Source organism: Rhinoraja longicauda, chromosome 6 (genome assembly GCF_053455715.1).
Source record: "Rhinoraja longicauda isolate Sanriku21f chromosome 6, sRhiLon1.1, whole genome shotgun sequence".
In the NCBI taxonomy this organism is placed as follows: domain Eukaryota; kingdom Metazoa; phylum Chordata; class Chondrichthyes; order Rajiformes; family Arhynchobatidae; genus Rhinoraja; species Rhinoraja longicauda.
The window spans coordinates 64,027,750-64,045,614 of record NC_135958.1 but is presented as its reverse complement, the minus strand read 5'-3'; the positions used below and the strand labels follow the sequence as shown (position 1 = coordinate 64,045,614).

The 17,865-nt window shown below is 42.4% G+C and overlaps 1 protein-coding gene across 1 annotated transcript in view; it reads right to left on the bottom strand.

Moving 5' to 3' along the window:
* Positions 1-17,865, bottom strand: part of spata20 (spermatogenesis associated 20) — a 220,465-nt gene that overhangs the window by 152,308 nt on the left and 50,292 nt on the right. The window lies entirely within an intron of this gene.

Here is a 17,865-nt window from a genome sequence, read left to right as displayed (position 1 = left end):
GAAAGAGCTGAAGGTGGATAACAAGTCATTAGACTGACTCAGAACTGGCAAGAAAGTATTCTTTGTGCACTGAAGGCTTGACAGGTGAAAGCTGCTCCTGTGAAGGAGGTGCCCAGAAATCCATTACATAAGAGTGAATTGAAGAGCTTCGTGCAACTTGCTGCTACAATATAGCAAATTACAATGTGCCACTGACCGGATGATGGGTTCTAAGCAAGGGACTCAGCAATGGCAAGTTCAGAACAAGCAAAATACTGTGAGGACATTGAAAATCTGAAATAAAAACTTGATATACTGAAAATAGGCAGCAGGTCAGACAAAATCAGTGCAGTGTGTTGAGGGAGCAGATCGTACATGGCCTGACTGCTGCCCACGCTCACTCCCCACATGTTTCCCACGGCCAAACATACATTCTGCTATGAGATTGATCACGCTGGATGTTTGAATTCTACTACCATCCTTCTTGCTGTTAAATGTCGTCTTAAATGTCAGGGCATTAAGATTTCAAGTAGATTTAAATATTTTGAAAGTGTAAAGAAAAAATATATAAATTTGCTTTAAAAACCTAGACTATCGTAATTAAAAATTATACATTTAAATTGTTCCAGTAATAATTTTTACTGAATATTTAATGAATCTGGATCGCATGACAGTGCTGTGAACCATGTTGTTTTAAGAAGTGAGATAGATACAAGGTAGCAATATGCACATAGTCTGGCCTGGGCAATTTTTGAGGTGATGGGGTTTGAAACTGACTTTGATCAGAAATGTAGGGTGATTAAAGTGAGTCTGCAGTATGAAACCACAATTCACTGAAGATAAAACACAGCTCCCCTGAAAGATATCATTGCATTTTTTTATTGATGCTGAAAGTAAAGGCATTCTCCAGACTCAATAAAATAAAACATTAATATTTCTTGCCAATCTGCAGGTTAAAGTTGTCATTTGTACCTTCCAACTCATGAATCTCTTTTGTAAAGAAACTTATGAAGACTGACACATAATTATGTCGCAAATTTCTCCATATTTATTGTTCAGATTGACGGAAATAAGTAAACCGATAGGAGTTTGTCAGCTTCACCCCATTTTGGAAATAGGACAACAAGTAACTCAAGCAAACGCCCTTCTCTCGTGTGATATAACGAATAACAAAAGTGAGAAGATACATTTGTCACCTGAAGGAACTGCATGCAGCTGGGAATTCCCAGTTAGGCAATTGCATTTTGTCCAATTTCAACAACATAATAATAATAATAATAATAATAATAATAATAATAATAATAATAATAATAATAATAATAATAATAATAATAATAATAATAATAATAATAATAATAATAATAATAATAATAATAATAATATTCATTTATTGTCATTGCAACGAGTACAACGAAATTAAAAAATAGCCAATCCTGACGGTGCGTACAAACATATATGCAATAAATGCAAAAACAAATAAATACATAAATACAATTAAATACAATTATATTAAGTACAAGATTTTTTAACGGTGTTGCCTCGTGCAAAGGTAGTGTTCAGTTCTCGTATGGCCCTGGGGTAAAAACTGTTCTTAAGTCTGTTTGTTCGGGATTTGATCGACCTGAAACGTCGACCAGAGGGCAGATGAACAAACAGACGGTGGCCGGGGTGGGATGGATCTTTTATTATTTTGCCTGCTCTACTGAGGCAGCGTAGGCTGAACAGGTGCTCCAGGGAGGGCAGTGAGCAGCCGATGATCTTCTGGGCCGTCGTGATGACCCTCTGAAGGGCCTTCCTGTCCTTTTCTGAGCAGCTGGCATACCATGTGGTTATACAGTATGCCAGCACACTCAGCAATGTTGTAAGGTATCATCAACTGTGCTACTAAATGCCATTTACCATTTTGCACTACATTGACCTCTTTAAACATTCATTTACTCCACCGAGATGTGGTCTTTGATAGGATTTATGGAATTATGTGGATCGACAGTATTACTGCAAATAAGAACTAGTCTTCAAAAAAAAACTGTCCAAATGCAAACTATCAACAGTAGCTAATTTTGAAATTGGTAAAAATGGTAATGTAAAGAAACAATATGGTTTACAATACAATACAATACAATATATCTTTATTGTCATTGTACCCAGGGGTACAACGAGATTGGGAATGCGCCTCCCATACGATGCTATAATTTAAGTAATTTAGACAACAGCAACCCAACGAAACAATTGTAACAGTTTTAGACAGGGTAAAGTGCAAGTTGATCTATGCGTTGTGACCATCCGGCTCAGCAGGACTACTCTAGTAGCAGGAAGCTGGCTACTCAACAGCTCTGGTTTACAAATTGACATAACCACAAGATATTCTCATCTGCATCTGCCAAACATAAGACCGTAGGACTATGTTAATTGGCCTGCATCAGACATCTTCAGCAAGGTTATTTTGCACCATTGTGGTTGAGATCCAGAATTTTTTCAGACTGGACTTATTTTGTCCTTAGTCATAGGCATATTTGCTGTATCAATAATTGCAATATTTGTGTGCCCAGTTTTGTTGCGTTCCATAAATCTGACCCAGTGACAATATAGGAATTATAGGAATGACATTGTATACTCAAATCAGGGTGGTGTGTGAATTGAAGGGACACTTGCAGGTGGGGTATTCCCAAGTACCCATTGCCTTTATCCTCTGTAGCGATCATGGATTTTGTTGGAGCTGTGTCGAGGTCATGGCGAGGATTAATGGATTGTATACAGTATGGCAGTGGTAGAGAAAGATTGAGAAAACTCAAGAGCTGCTTCCTGTGCCTGGGCAGCCTTTGGTCAATTAAGGAAGAAGATAGTTGAAGATGAAGGGCACCAACTGCCATGAAACATGGGCAACAGTGATCCATGCCCTCCTATGTGTTTCTAGGTCTGTATTAGCTATGGCAGGTATCTCGTGGAACTGAAAAAGAACATGCACTGAGAGCATACAGGCCTGCTTTGTAAGCTGCTGAATGAGCCCATCATAAGCACCCAATCCACTTGCTCTGTAAGATGTCTCTTGCCCCATCTGTGAAAGGGTTAGCAATACCCACTTTGGCTTCCTTCGCCATCTCAGAGTACACAGAATCAGTGGAAGCAACTGTTGTTGATGTTAAGAAGAAGCAGAAGGAATGATGATGAGATGAAAACTGCTGTCCACATTTACCATGGTCTAGCCATAAATCTTCAACGGCCAATATGTTGTAATGTGTTGTAACTGCAGATGTTGGTTTATACCAGAGAAACACAAAAAATGGTGGAGTAATTCAGCAGGTCAGGCAGCATCTCTGAAGAAAATAGACAGGTGACGTTTCTCGTCTATCCATTTTCTCCAGAGATGCTACCGACCTGCTGAGTTACTCCAGCATTTTGTGTCTATCTATGTAATGGGGACAGGTTGGTGAAGGATCTTTGCCCTTGTGGGTGTTGAGTGCAAAGCCCATTCCCTCGAATGTTTCTATGAATGAGTCAATGGTGTCATGGAGCTTTGCCTCGAAACTTGTGCAAATACAAGAGCTCCGGTTTTCTCCTACACCCCAAAGACATACAGGTTGTAGGTTAATTGGCTTGGTATAATTGTAAATTGTCCCTGGTATGTGTAGGGTAGTGTTAGTGTGCGGGGATCGCTGGTCGGCACAGACTCTGTGGGTCGAAGGGCCTGTTTCCATGCTGTATCTCTATACTAAACTAAACTAAGCTTATTCTTAATAGAATTCCATCCTACATAGGAAGAATACAATACAATACAATACAATACAATATATCTTTATTGTCATTGTACCCAGGGGTACAACGAGATTGGGAATGCGCCTCCCATACGATGCAATAATTTAGGTAATTTAGACAGCAGCAACCCAACGAAACGAAACAGTTGTAACAGTTTTGGACAGGGTAAAGTGCAAGTTGATCTATGCGTTGTGGCCATCCGGCTCAGCAGGACCGGTTCATAGCAGCTATGGCCCTGGGGATGAAGCTGTTCCTGAGTCTGGAGGTGCAGGCGTAGAAGGCCTTGTATCGTCTGCCCGATGGAAGGAGTTCGACAGACTGTTGCAGGGGTGTGAAGAGTCTTTGTGGATGCTGGTGGCTTTTCTGAGGCATCGTGTGTTGTAGATGCCCTCTAAGTCTGGTAGCTGTGTTCCGATGGCCCTCTGAGCTCTATGGACTACCCGCTGTAGAGCTTTCCTTTCTGCCTCCGTGCAGCTGAGGTACCACACAGGGATGCCATGCGTTAGGATGCTCTCGATGGTGCAGCGGTAGAAGGTCGTCGGCAGCTGTTGGGGTAGACCAGACTTTTTCAGTGTTCTTAAGTAGAACAGTCTTTGTTGTGCCTTCTTGACCAGCGCAGCAGTGTTATTGGACCATGTTAGGTCCTCCAAAATGTGAGTGCCCAGAAACTTGAAGCTGGACACTCTCTCCACACTGTCCCCGTTGATAGAGATCGGGGCATATTCCCCGTTATGTGACCTACGGAAGTTGATGATCAGCTCCTTGGTCTTGGTGGTATTTAGGGATAGGTTGTTATCCGAGCACCAGTCCGCCAGGTTCTGCACCTCCGCTCTATAGTTTGTTTCATCCCCGTTGGTGATCAGCCCGATCACCGTTGTGTCATCTGCAAACTTGACAATGGTGTTGGTGTCGAATGCAGGAACACAGTCGTGTGTGAAGAGGGAGTAGAGCATGGGGCTCAGAACACAGCCCTGTGGTGTGCTGGTACTCAGGGTGATAGTGGAGGACAGGTGTGGGCCCATTCTCACTGCCTGCGGTCGTTCCAGCAGGAAGTCCAGGATCCAGTCGCATAACGACGAGCTGAGGCCTAGCTGGTGGAGTTTGGTGATGAGCTTGGCGGGGATGACCATGTTGAAGGCGGAGCTATAGTCTATGAATAGCATCCTCACGTACGTGCCCTGTCTCTCTAGGTGAGTCAGGACAGTGTGAAGAGCCAGAGAGATGTGGTGAAGAGCCAAATGTGGTGGTTGGAGAATTGGTGCCTGACCTATTTCCATGGAACAGTTTTGTCCCACTGTTCCATCAGAAGTAAGTATATTGGAAGAGACTGAGGCAGTAAATACCTGAGGCACCATTAACAAAACCCCTCTGGTCAGCACATGCTCCAATTGTAGGATCTTTCCATGCGTAAATAAGGCTCTCATTCATTATATTTGGTGGTTCAAGGAGTTTCTGAGAATTATGATAAGGAACTGTCCAAATTACATTTATTCAATGAGCATAACTCAGGTCAAGTGACAATTTCCAGGATTGGGAATAATGCTAATGATTGCAGAGACAAAATCAGTGATGCCACCTTTAAAATAAAAATATAGACTTCTTTCCAAATTGAAAACACATTGTTTTCACACTGAATCAGGCTCCGAAAATATATAATTAGCAACAAGCAGTGCCGTACAGAACAAAATCCAGTGTGATGTTATCAGGCACGTAACCCTTCACCCTTTGGTTCCCGATATACAAATCTCAAAGTCTCTCTGCTAATTATTTCCAAAATATTAATAGGCCCCTGGGGCGATCCAATGCACAGAATCAAAGCAGCAATAAGAAGTCAAACATTAATGAGGGCTGGGAGTCATACAAAAATTAACCAGAGGACAGCGAGAAATTAGTCGCAGGCGGACTACTAATAGAGTATGAGAATCACATTTTTTTTAAGGTATGTTGCTTAGAGGGCACCACAAATTGAATTACATGCTGGCGGGCTAGATGGATCAGCAGTTAACAGAGTGTTTAATTCAGCAATAAAGTGGGGGTCCCAAAGTGCATTACAAGCAATGAAGTACTTTTGAAGGGTAGTCAGAGCTGTAACCAAAAAAAACGCAGCAGTCAACTTGCACATACAATGCTTTCACAGATATCAATGTGAAGGCAACTGGATAGCCTGGTTTAGAAGTATTTTTCGAAGGTAAATACTGACCAGTTTGTCAGTGAAAATTCCCATGTGCTTCCTTCAAATGGTACTCTATGATTCAAGAGAACAAACAGTCTCACTTTATTCCTTCCAGAATATGGCAAGCCTCTCAGGGTAGCACTACTCAATACTGCAGTGTCCTCCCAACCATTTTGTTCCAATATTTTAAGTGTGATCTGAACCCACAACCTTTTGGCGAAGAGTGGTACCAATATTGCCATGGGTTTCACGTCCAAGAATGTTTGCACCTCCATGTTTCCCGTTTTTCTTTCTTTTCTCTCTCAGTTTTCCAGCAACGGGAGGATTTTATGTTATAAATAATTGGAGCAATCTCTGAGGTAGGGGCATGCAGACAAAAATCTAATTTTTTCAGCCATTTGTCGACCCCTTTTGGAAACCCCTTTGTAATTGTGTGTATCAGGTGAATAGAGGAATGGGCTGGGCTGTGATGCTGCCTGTAGTCAAACAACCCAAAATCCCCATGGACCACAATCACATGAAGCAAGTTCACTTCAATGGAGGTCAAGCGCAGGTCTAATAAGACAACACAAAACATGGAGTGGATCTTTATCCTGCCATGAGTCACCTAGACAGATATCATTCTAGTCACCCAGAATTGAAAAAGTATCTTCAAAAACATCTTTGTTATGAACAGTTAGGTGAATGTAGAAATCAGCTGGGATGGAATAGTACACAGGTATTAAGGGACAAGTTGAATAATGGTTTGAGAAAGATGGTGAAGAATTAAGGTGGTGGATGAAAATGATTGCAAGAAGGCTCAAGTAGAACAATCTCCAACTTTAATCGTGCTTTTGTCCTGTATATTCTAGGTAATTCTGTATTTCTGTCCAGTATTGGTGAATAACTGGCTTCACGTTACAGCTTTATGCCTCCTGTCCCCTCCACAATATCACGTGCCTTCAGAGGACCACTGACGATCCTTAGATGGATTTGTGCTTTTCCAGATACTCCACTGGCAGCCACAGAGGCTCTGTTGTCAGGGTACCAACTCCCACTCATCACAATATGGATCAGTGTCACATCCAATAACCTTACTGTGACAACCAGACTATTCTGTGGTAAGCACCAGTGGATATTGAGCACCAGCCAAGTAGGATTTGAGGATGAGAGAAAGTACCAAAAACTAATCACTCTCGAGTAAATGCACCAGCTTAATCTGCCCAGCTTTCTCAGGCATACATGGCCGATCACTCAATATTCAGATTTTTTAATTCACTAAATCATAACATTATTTTAAAATATGAATGAGAAACTGGCGCAGGTTTGTAAGATTATATTCTTTACTCTAGTTATGAGCAGTTTACTTGACAGGTTTCCCCTTTTTCCCAGATGCTGCCTGACTTTGTGAGTTTTTCCAGCATTTTCTGTTTTTATTTCAGATTTCCAGCGTATGTAGACTTTCTTGACTGTCTTCAGTTGCAAACGTCTGGCCATAGAAATGCTAGTTTGTCCAGAAAACCACCTGTAATGAAGCCCTGCAGAATTTCAACGTTGACAGCAATTTTGCACACGAGGTCGAAGGCTTCAGAACCCTGTGAAGTGATCAGCAGAGAGGGATGGGCCATGGGAGAAGGTTGTGTGAAACAGCTGCTGAAAATCATTACAGCATGCCATTAGAAATGATTTATTTAATGTAAATGTTGAAATATATCTGAAGTAAAATACTGCAGATGCTGGAAATCTGAAGCAGAGATGTTAAAATTCTTATTTTAGTTCTTTGAAGTATCCACAGTTCTTTGAAATATCCAAGAACATATCGCCAATGCTGTGTCCACCAACAGTGTGAATGTGGGTGGTCTGCGCCACTTCTCAGAGCATCCCATTCCATCAACTATTTCCGTGTAACCTATTCTCAGTCACATGGCCGTCAACTGTTCCTGATCCTTGAGCCACTCATCCATTCTGTAAGGGCAGTTTACCGTGACCAATTTACCTATCAGCACATCTGTCAGGTTTGAGAGGAAACCAAAGCACCCGAAGGCAACTCAAGCAGTCAGAGCAAATATTTGCAACTCCATGCGGAGGACACTGGAGGACAGGACCAAACCACGGCCTATTGCCACCACTGGGCTCCTCCTGCTCTCCAACACCTCATTAAAAGCAGGACGATTTCTCTAAAAAAGTCACATTGAATGAAGAATAGTTACAGTAAGATTCTGCACCTAAAATCAATCTCGCTCACTTGAGGTAATACAGTCATTAAGCTTAATTGAAAGATTTGCCAAGTCATCTCCGCTCTGTCAGCTACAGTGCTGGCAATATTAGCAGCCAGATGTTGAGCATTTCTCTTCCAATTTCTTGTTGATTATAAACTGTCACCTGATGGTGATCAATAACTTTTTTTACAAAGTGATTAACTCAATCTCTGATCTTTGATATCACTAAATCTAACTTTTTTTTCCAAGATCTTTAAATAATATTGGTTGTTACCTGAACTGTAATTATTTTAATATAATAATTGATAAATGGAAATCTTTAAACTGTTTGCTAACATTTGTTTTCAAATCGATCACTACACGTTCTACAATTCCTGCCAAATCAAAATGTCTTCTTTCATTGTAAATGATCCACCTACAAAAGCTGCTGCCACAGTTTATGCTGCCATCTCATGGTTTATTATAAAGTGCAACAAACCTGGACCAGGCTGCAATACCATGTGTGGCCCATTGAACGTGAACCTCTCAAGGAAACAAACCAGCAAAGGTGGAGATATGTAGCCTACACAGTGCATGGTGTGTGTGATGGAGTTGTGTCTATAGCAGAGCATATACTTCGATTAATTCACAAAATGCTGGAGTAACTCAGCAGGTCAGGCAGCATCTCGGGAGAGAAGGAATGGGTGACGTTTCGGGTCGAGACCCTTCTTCAGACTGATGTCAGGGGGGCGGGACAAAGGAAGGATATAGGTGGAGACAGGAAGATAGAGGGAGATCTGGGAAGGGAGGGACAGAGGAACTATCTAAAGTTGGAGAAGTCCAGTGGTATGAACATCGACTTCTCCAACTTTAGATAGTTCCTCTGTCCCTCCCTTCCCATCCTCCCTCTATCTTCCTGTCTCCACCTATATCCTTCCTTTGTCCCGCCCCCCTGACATCAGTCTGAAGAAGGGTCTCGACCCGAAACGTCACCCATTCCTTCTCTCCCGAGATGCTGCCTGACCTGCTGAGTTACTCCAGCATTTTGTGAATAAATCGATTTGTACTAGCATCTGCAGTTATTTTCTTATATACTTCGATTACATGTCCCTGCGTTACCATATTGCCTTTTAGAATTTATCTTAATATGCTTTATTTTTAAACTTCCTCTGAGTTGCACCACACATTGAGAGCTCATGTGAAGTGTCCAGGTAGGAAGGCAGCTGTGAAAACAGAGAGCTGTACACCGCATGCTTTTAATAAATCCCACAGCACCGTTCAGAGAAAAGCAGAGCGTATTTTGCATGACTTGAGCAATACACATCCAGCACCACCAAATAATAGATTAACTACTGTTCACGGGGTCCGTGGTGCACTGTCTAGAGAAGGAGCTCGCCCTACTTTATCAGTCACTACCATGCACAAGAGGCAGCAATTATGCTACTGGACCAGATGTGTATGAATAATAAGCCAAATCTTGAATCTCAAATCCTTGTACAATAGCACAAATCAAGAGCGAAAGTTGAATGAGCCTTTGATTTACATTTCATCATTCAAAGTCACAGAGTGGGGGCAGCACTGTGGCACAGCAGTTAGTGCGGCTGTCCGATGGTCCCAGGGACATCGGCTTGATCCTGACCTCTGGTGCTGTCAGTGTGGAGTTTGCCCACTCCCTCCAAGAGTATGAGAAAATAACTGCAGATGCAGGTACAAATCAAAGGTATTTATTCACAAAATGCTGGAGTAACTCAGCAGGTCAGGCAGCATCTCAGGAGAGAAGGAATGGGTGACGTTTCGGGTCGAGACCCTTCTTCAGAGTATGAGAGTTATCTCCAGGTACACTGGTTTCCTCCCACATCTCAAGAGCATGTTGGTAAATTAATCAGCTACTCAAAGTTACCGAAGATAGACACAAAAAGCTGGAGTAGCTCAGCGGGACAGGCAGCATCTCTGGAGAGAAGGAAAGGATGAGGTTTCGGGTCGACCCTTCTTCAGACTGGTTAGGGATAAGGGAAATGATAGATGGTGATTTGGAGAGATAAAGAACAATGAATGAAAGATATGCAAAAAAGTAACAATAATAACGCAAACAGGCCATTGTAAGCTGTCTGTCGGGTGAAAATGAGAAGCTCGTGTGACATGGGTGGGGGAGGGATGGAGAGAGAGGGAATGCTGGGGCTACCTGAAGTGAGAAGTCAATATTCATACCACTGGGCTGGAAGCTGCCCAAGTGAAATATGAGATGCTGTTCCTCCAATTCTCATTTAGCCTTATTCTGACAATGGACAGAAAGGTCTGTGTAGGAATGGGAAGGAGAATTAAAGTGTCCAGCAACCGGGAGATCAGGTAAGTTCAGGCAGGCTGAGCTAAGGTGTTCCGTGAAACGATCGCCCAGTCTGTACTTGGTCTCGCCGATGTACGAGTCCACATCTTGAAAAACAGATATAGTAAATGAGGTTGGAGGAGGTGCAAGTGAACATCTGCCTAACCTAAAAGGACTGTCGGGGTCCCTGGACACAGTTGAGGAAGGAGGTACAGCGACAGGTATTGCATCTTCTGCGGTTGCAGGGGAAGGTACCTGGGGACGGGGTGGTTTGGGTGGGAAGGGGTGAGTTAACCAGAAACTTGCGGAGGGAACGGTCTCTGCGGAAGGCGGAAAGAGGTGGAGATGGGAAAATGTGGCTAGAGGTGGGATCTCGTTGGATTTCCGCCACGGAAATTTCGGAGGATTATGTGTCGTATGCGATGGCTGATGGGGTGGAAGGTAAGGACTATGGCGACTCTGTCCCTGTTGTGACTAGGGGCATTGCAGGTATCGACATTCTAACCCTTACTCAAAGTACCCCTTGGTGTAGGTAAATGGTTAAAATAATCCAAAGAATCCAAAGAGGAGCCGATGGACATGTGTGAGAGAATGAGTTGTGAAGGTGCATGGAAATAAAGAGAGGAAATGGAACTAATGAAATACTTCCCCTGGGAGCCGGCATTGGTCCGATAGACCAAGTGACCTCCTGTATCATGATAAGTGGAAAATAGCCCAAACTGTTCGTGGCCAATGAAGTACTCTTGACAAAAAGATCACTGTTGGATATATAGGGATCTCTTTGCATACAACATAACTCCACAAATAATAACAACAATGACCAGATAAACAGTTTAGCCACATTGTCTGGAATACACATTGGCCAGGAGACCAGGGAGAACTCTCCAGTGTCCTTTGAAAATGCCAAACAATTTTATACAAGCTGCAGTTATTCAGTATAAAACTGAAGTGTTAGTCTTGACTCTGTGTTCGAGTCTCTGGAGGGGGTCTGAACCCATGACCTTGAGGCTTAAAGACAGTAGTCTACCAGCTTATTCATAATTTGCAGCACTGTAGGTACAGTCTGAACCCTGCCTTTAAGAAATTTATATCAGCTCTCATTACTTTCTGTTGAACTGATAAAATATGTTAATGATTTAGGATTCTTCATCTTATGTAAATATATTATACATTCCTATATTACTATGCAAGCCTTTGGCATCAAATGAAATAGCATTCTCAGGCTGCTGGGTATCTTATAATATAAGGCAACATTTGAATATTATAAAGCTTGCTGAAATAATTCATTTTCTTTCTTTGCAGAACCTTTGATCGCTGGCTGTCTGATTTAAATCATTAATTGACACTTTTTTGTTCTTTCCATGGTCCTCGGGGTGATCCATGTACAAATTGTGGGAATAGAATAATTTCAAACTTGACCAGCTGGTTTCATCCACATTCTTGTTTTAGGTAGGCCACTGTTTGGGTACAGAGTGAAACAATCACTGACTGCACCATCAAGCACTCCAAGAGTAACATTCTCATCTGTCCTTCTATTATAATCACACTATAGTTTAGTCAGCCCCCTTCATGTGCGAGTCACTTCTTTGGAAGAACTTGACCTATTCCAATTTCTTTTCCCTACGATCCTGCAAGTTTTTCCCAACATTTATCTAATTCTCTTAAAAATTACCACTGAATCTGCTTTCAGGATTACCACTGAATCTGTTTTGTGCAGGGCAGCATCCCACTGAGTTACTCCAGCTTTTTGTGTCTATCTTCCGTTTAAACCTGAAGTTCCTTCCTACCCCACAGCTTCTGTCTCATGCATGTATCACTAGTTGGTGAAACATCCACAAAGAATTGGAATTGGAATGAACAACTCATTTCATTTTGGATCCATATCATCACCCCAAGACTACAGTCCGTGAGTATAGACTCAATTTGAACTCTGAGTCTACAGTTGATATCCAGGAAGGAAAGAGTGGACAAACTGGGCTTTAATCCCGGCCTTTATAAGATGAGATGGGACTTGATTGAAACAAGGCCCTGAGGGGTCTTAACAAGGTGAAGTGGAGAGGTTTCCTCTTGTAGGAGAATCTAATTGGTTAATGTTTTAAAAATAAAAGATTACTCTTTTAAGATAGAGATGAAGCAACATTTTTACTTTCATGAGATTGCGAGTCTTTTAAACATATTTTAGTTTAGTTTAGGCACAACACAAAAACTGGCCCTTTGGCCCACCGTGTCCACATCAACCAGCAATCTCCGCACACTTACACTATCCCACACACACTAGGGACAATTTACAATTCTACCAAGCCGATTAGCCTAAAAAACCTGTACGTCTTTGGAGTGTGGGAGGAAACTGGAAGTCCCGGAGAATGTACAAACTTCATACAGACAGCACCTATAGTCAGGAACGAACCAGAGTCTTTGACGCTGTAAGGCAGCAACTCTACCGCTGCGCCACTGTGCTGCCCTAAAGTGCATTATTTTTAAGGCACGGGTAAAGAGATACCTTAAAAGAAAAAGGGTGAAAGGCTAGACATACGGCATGGAAACGGGTCCTTTGGCCCGCGGCGACCAGCGATCATCCTGTACACGAGCACTATCCCACACGCACTAGAGACAATTGAAAATGTTACAAAAGTCAAGTAACGTACAAACTTGTACATCTATGCCGTGTGGGAGGAAACTGGAGCACCTGGAGAAAACCCACATGGTCACAGGGAGAACATACAAACTGAATAGGCAGCACCCGTAGTGAGGATCGAACCCGACGGTACAAGGCAGCAATTCGTCACGGTCCATTTGGGTTCAGTTCAGTTTAGTTTATTGTCACGTGTACCGAGGTACAGTGAAAAGCTTTTGTTGCTTGCTAACCAGTCCAATGATGGTACCAATTATGTAGTTAGAACAAGGAAATAGATCCTGCTCAGAGAATTTGAGCAGCTATGGATTAAATTGAAAAGCAAAACCAAAAAAGTGGTAATCTCCAGATTGCTACTTAAATCACAAGCAAATTGGCATCGGGTCAAGAGGATTAAAGAGTTGAACACGTAGATCAAAGATTGGTGCGGGGGGTGAATTTGAATTTGTTGGACATTGGTGGTATTGGCGATGATGTGGGGAGCTGTTCTGATGGGACGGACTCCACTTGAACCGTGCTGGGGCTTAAGGTAAAGGATCTCCTAGGAGGTAGTGACCATAATATGATAACATTCAATCTGCAGTTGGTGAGGGAGAAGATGAAATCAATGTGTCGGTATTACTGTTGAGCAAAGGTGGCTACAGAGGGATGAGGGAGGAGCTGGCTAAAGTTGACTGGAAAGGGACCCTGGCAGGAATGATGATGGAGCAGCAAGAGTTTCCGGGAATAATTCCGAAGACACAGGATCTTTTCATCCCAAAGAGGAAGAAAGAACCCAAGGGTAGAATGAGGCGACTGTGGCTGACAAGGGAAGTCAAAGACAGCACAAAGCTAAAAGAGAAGGCATATAATATTACAAAGATTAGTGGGATGCTCTGGGATTGGGAAGCTTTTTAAAACAAAAAGAATGTAACCAAAAAGGAAATACGGGGAGAAAGATGAAATATGAAGGTAAGCTAACCAATAATGGGAAAAAGAGATAGCAAAAGTTTCTTCAGATATATAAAAGATAAGAGAGAGGCAAAAGTGGACATTGAACCAGTGGAAAATGACACTGGAGAAGTGATAACGGGGAATAAAGAAATGCAGAAGAATTTAATAAGTTTTTTGTATCAGTCTTCATAGCAGAAGATAGACACCAAAAGCTGGAATAACTCAGCAGGACAGGCAGCATCTCTGGAAAGAAGGAATGGGTGACGTTTTGGGGTCAAGAACCTTCTTCACACATAGCAGAAGACGCCAGCAACATGCCTGAAATTCAAGAGAGTCAGGGGGCAGTGGTTAGTGGAGTCACCAGGAGAGGGTAATCCAACTGGGACATTCGTGAGACCACTAGCTCCACCTGGTGGTCAAGATTGGACTGCCAGGAAGAAGCTCTATACAGTCAGTGCCTCTACCTGCTCACAATGAGGGACTGCACGCGCGCACACATACACGCATGCATGCTCGCACACACATACATCCCATCAGGATAATCCAGAGACTGCCAGCGTTGTCTGCTCAAGCCCAAAGCTGAGCCGCCAGGAATGAACCAAAGACCGTCAGCGCCTCCAATCGAGGCAAGGTTGAAGTGCAGGGAGAAGCCTGTTATCAACACACGTCCTATTTCAAAAATCAGATCTAAGCTGCTGGGACAAGTCCGAGATTGCCAGCGTCATCACACATACGCTTCGACAGCGAGGGACAGCGCCCCCATGGACTTTCAGAGCACTGTAGGTTCACCCATACTGCAAGTGGTGGCGTGGTCACTGCTGAATCCAGCACTATCCCCAACACCACAATATGCACGGAATGGAGGGATATGGATCATGTGCAGGCAGATAAGAGTTGGTCTTGATATCATGTTTGGCACAGGCATTGTGGGCTGATGGGCCTGTTCTTGTGCTGTACTATACTGTGTTCTATGAGCTTAGTTGACTTTAACTGACTTTGTGTACTTCTTAGTGTTGCTCAATATTAAAATTTTGGCTGATTCGATACTTACGAGGCACCTTCAGACATTATTTGGTAAAGGTGTGACAGGAATGCTTCACACACTGAGGGAACCGACTGAATCACTTGGGAAAACATATCACAAAACACATGGACTACCCTATCCATGTTCTCCAGAGATACTCCCTGACCCACTGAGGTACTCCAGCACTTTGTTTTTTTTTGGTAAGCCAGCATCTGCGGTTCATTGTGTCTGTAACATTCCAACAGTGGTCCCCACATGAATGGTTTGTTATTGGAGAAGAATGGGTTGGCGGATGAAGGAGGAATGTTTCAAAAGACCCCAAATAACTCCATTCTTCCTCATCTTCTGCTTTCAACTACTAAGTTGCTCAGTTGCTTAGTAATTAATATCTAAATGACTAGATAAAGCATTGGGCTAGAAAATCTTATTATACCATTACAACAGTAGGGACCATAATAATTATCTTTTGTTGGGCTCTTTCAGAGTGAAGGATTTTCCAAATAATAATCAAATTCATTCTATCTTCTATAACATATTTAACCAAATACACTGGAACCATATTCACATATGCATTCGATCTGCATTTAATATTTTTCTGAAAAGCCAGATTAGTTGTTGTAGGAAGGAACTGCAGATGCTGGTTTAAACCGAAGATAGACACAAAATGCTAAAGTGGGCCAGGCAACATCTCTGGATAGAAGGAATGGGTGACGTTTCGGGTCGAGACCCTTCTTCAGACCAATTCTGAAGAAGGGTCTCGACCGAAACGACACCCATTCCTTCTATCCAGAGATGCTGCCTGTCCCACTGAGTTACTCAAGCATTTTGTGTCTAAGCCAGATTAGTTATCGGCTTCCTACTTTAGAACATGGTAGAATTACGAGGAGGTCATTCAGTTGATCTGACCTCGCCTCTGCACAACTTGCACAATTTTATTCTAGGTCAAATATTAGTGTGACAATTGAAACAACAATCTAGTAACATTGAGTGTGCTATAACTGAGGGGAAGAAGGGATAAAAAAAAAAAACAATACACACTTCACACATGCACACATACACAAAGCCAATTCTGTTATGTAAAACAAGATAAAATGAGGCTGATTATCATCTGGTAAATCCTTTTCTGTAAGTGAGCCCAACAAAAGATAATTGTTCTAAACCCCAGAGTTGTAATTGCATAATGAGATTTTCAAGCCAAATGCCTTATCGCTTCTCTACAGTTTTAATTACTGTGTGAGCAACTTGACAACTGGGAGCAAAAAGGAAAAGACGTGACAATTCAAGCTCCTGTTTAATAAAATTTCATCTCTGAAGGCTTCTGCTATACTAAAACTGTCAACATGCTCGAGTTCTCTGGCAGTAAACACCTCGGTACTTTTGTAATTTGGAACACAGACAAGTCACAGGATTGTTTCAGAGAATAAAGATCTGTAGTTTAGCAGCATTTAAAGCCTTTACATCATCAGTCACTCCAATTCAATTCTCTTTCTTTGTGCAGCGTTTGAGACTTTTCAGAGACATTGGGAAGTGATATGATTGATACTGTTATGACTTCAAAGAGACTAAATATAAAGTCAACCACTACAAGTTATTCCACCACATCCAGAACAAAGGAAAACAAAGAACACGTGCTGCATTTGAAGATGGATATTCAATGTCAGATTGTCAAAGCATTGGCTATTATACAAGCTTAGGGATTGTGGAGCCAACAATGTAAACATTTTGCTAAATTTATCCAGACCATCATTACAATTACTTTTTTATTTGCCAACCCACAGTTTGCCAGTTGGCAACCTATCCATGTTTTGCACAAATGCACATGGTAAATTCCAACAATAAAGGACACGGGGATGAACCTCAGCAATCATGATGAGGGATGAAGCAAGTAATAAGTGCTTGGTGAAAAGTAAGACCGGTTAATATTAACATTTGGGATGCAAGATATTGCATCTGGTAAGTTCAGCAAACTTGGAAGGAACGGACGACCTTGCGGTTTGTGATTCTCAAACCCAGCCAACATAGGGTTTTCCTCTCGATTCTTTCCCCTGTGGTCTTTGATGGCCTTTGATAAGGTCCCACACAGGAGATTAGAGGGCAAAATTAGAGCACATGGTATTGGGGGTAGGATATTGACATGGATAGAAAATGAGTTAGCAGATAGGAAACAATGAGTAGGAATTAACGGGTCCCTTTCAGAATGACAGGCAGTGACTGGTGGGGTGCCGCAAGGCTCGGTGCTGGGACCGCAGCTATTTACAAAATATATTAATTATATTTTAAGGATGCAGGGTGACTTGGATCGGTTGGGTGAGTGGGCAGATGCATGGCAGATGCAGTATAATGTGGATGAATATGAGGTTATCCACTTTGGTGGCAAGAACAAGGAGGCAGATTATTATCTGAATGGTGTCAATTAGGAAAAGGAGAAGTGCAACAAGACCTGGGTGTCCTTGTACATCAGTCACTGAAAGTAAGCATGCAGGTACAGCAGGCAGTGAAGAAAGCTAATGGCATGTTGGCCTTTATGACAAGAGAATTTGAGTAAAGGAGCAAAGAGGTCCTTTTGCATTTGTACAGGGCCCAATTGTGTGCAGTTTTGGTCTCCTAATTTGAGGAAGGACATTCTTGGTATTGAGGGAGTGCAGCGTAGGTTCACGAGGTAAATTCCCGGGATGGCGGGACTATCATATGATGAAAGAATGGAATGATTGGGCTTGTATTCACTGAAATTTAGAAGGATGAGAGGGGATCTTTTTCGAAACATATAAAATTTGTTATGGGATTGGACACGCTAGATGCAGGAAACGTTCCCAGTGTTGGGGGGAGGGCAGAACCAGGGGCCACAGTTTAAGAATAAGGGGTAGGTCATTT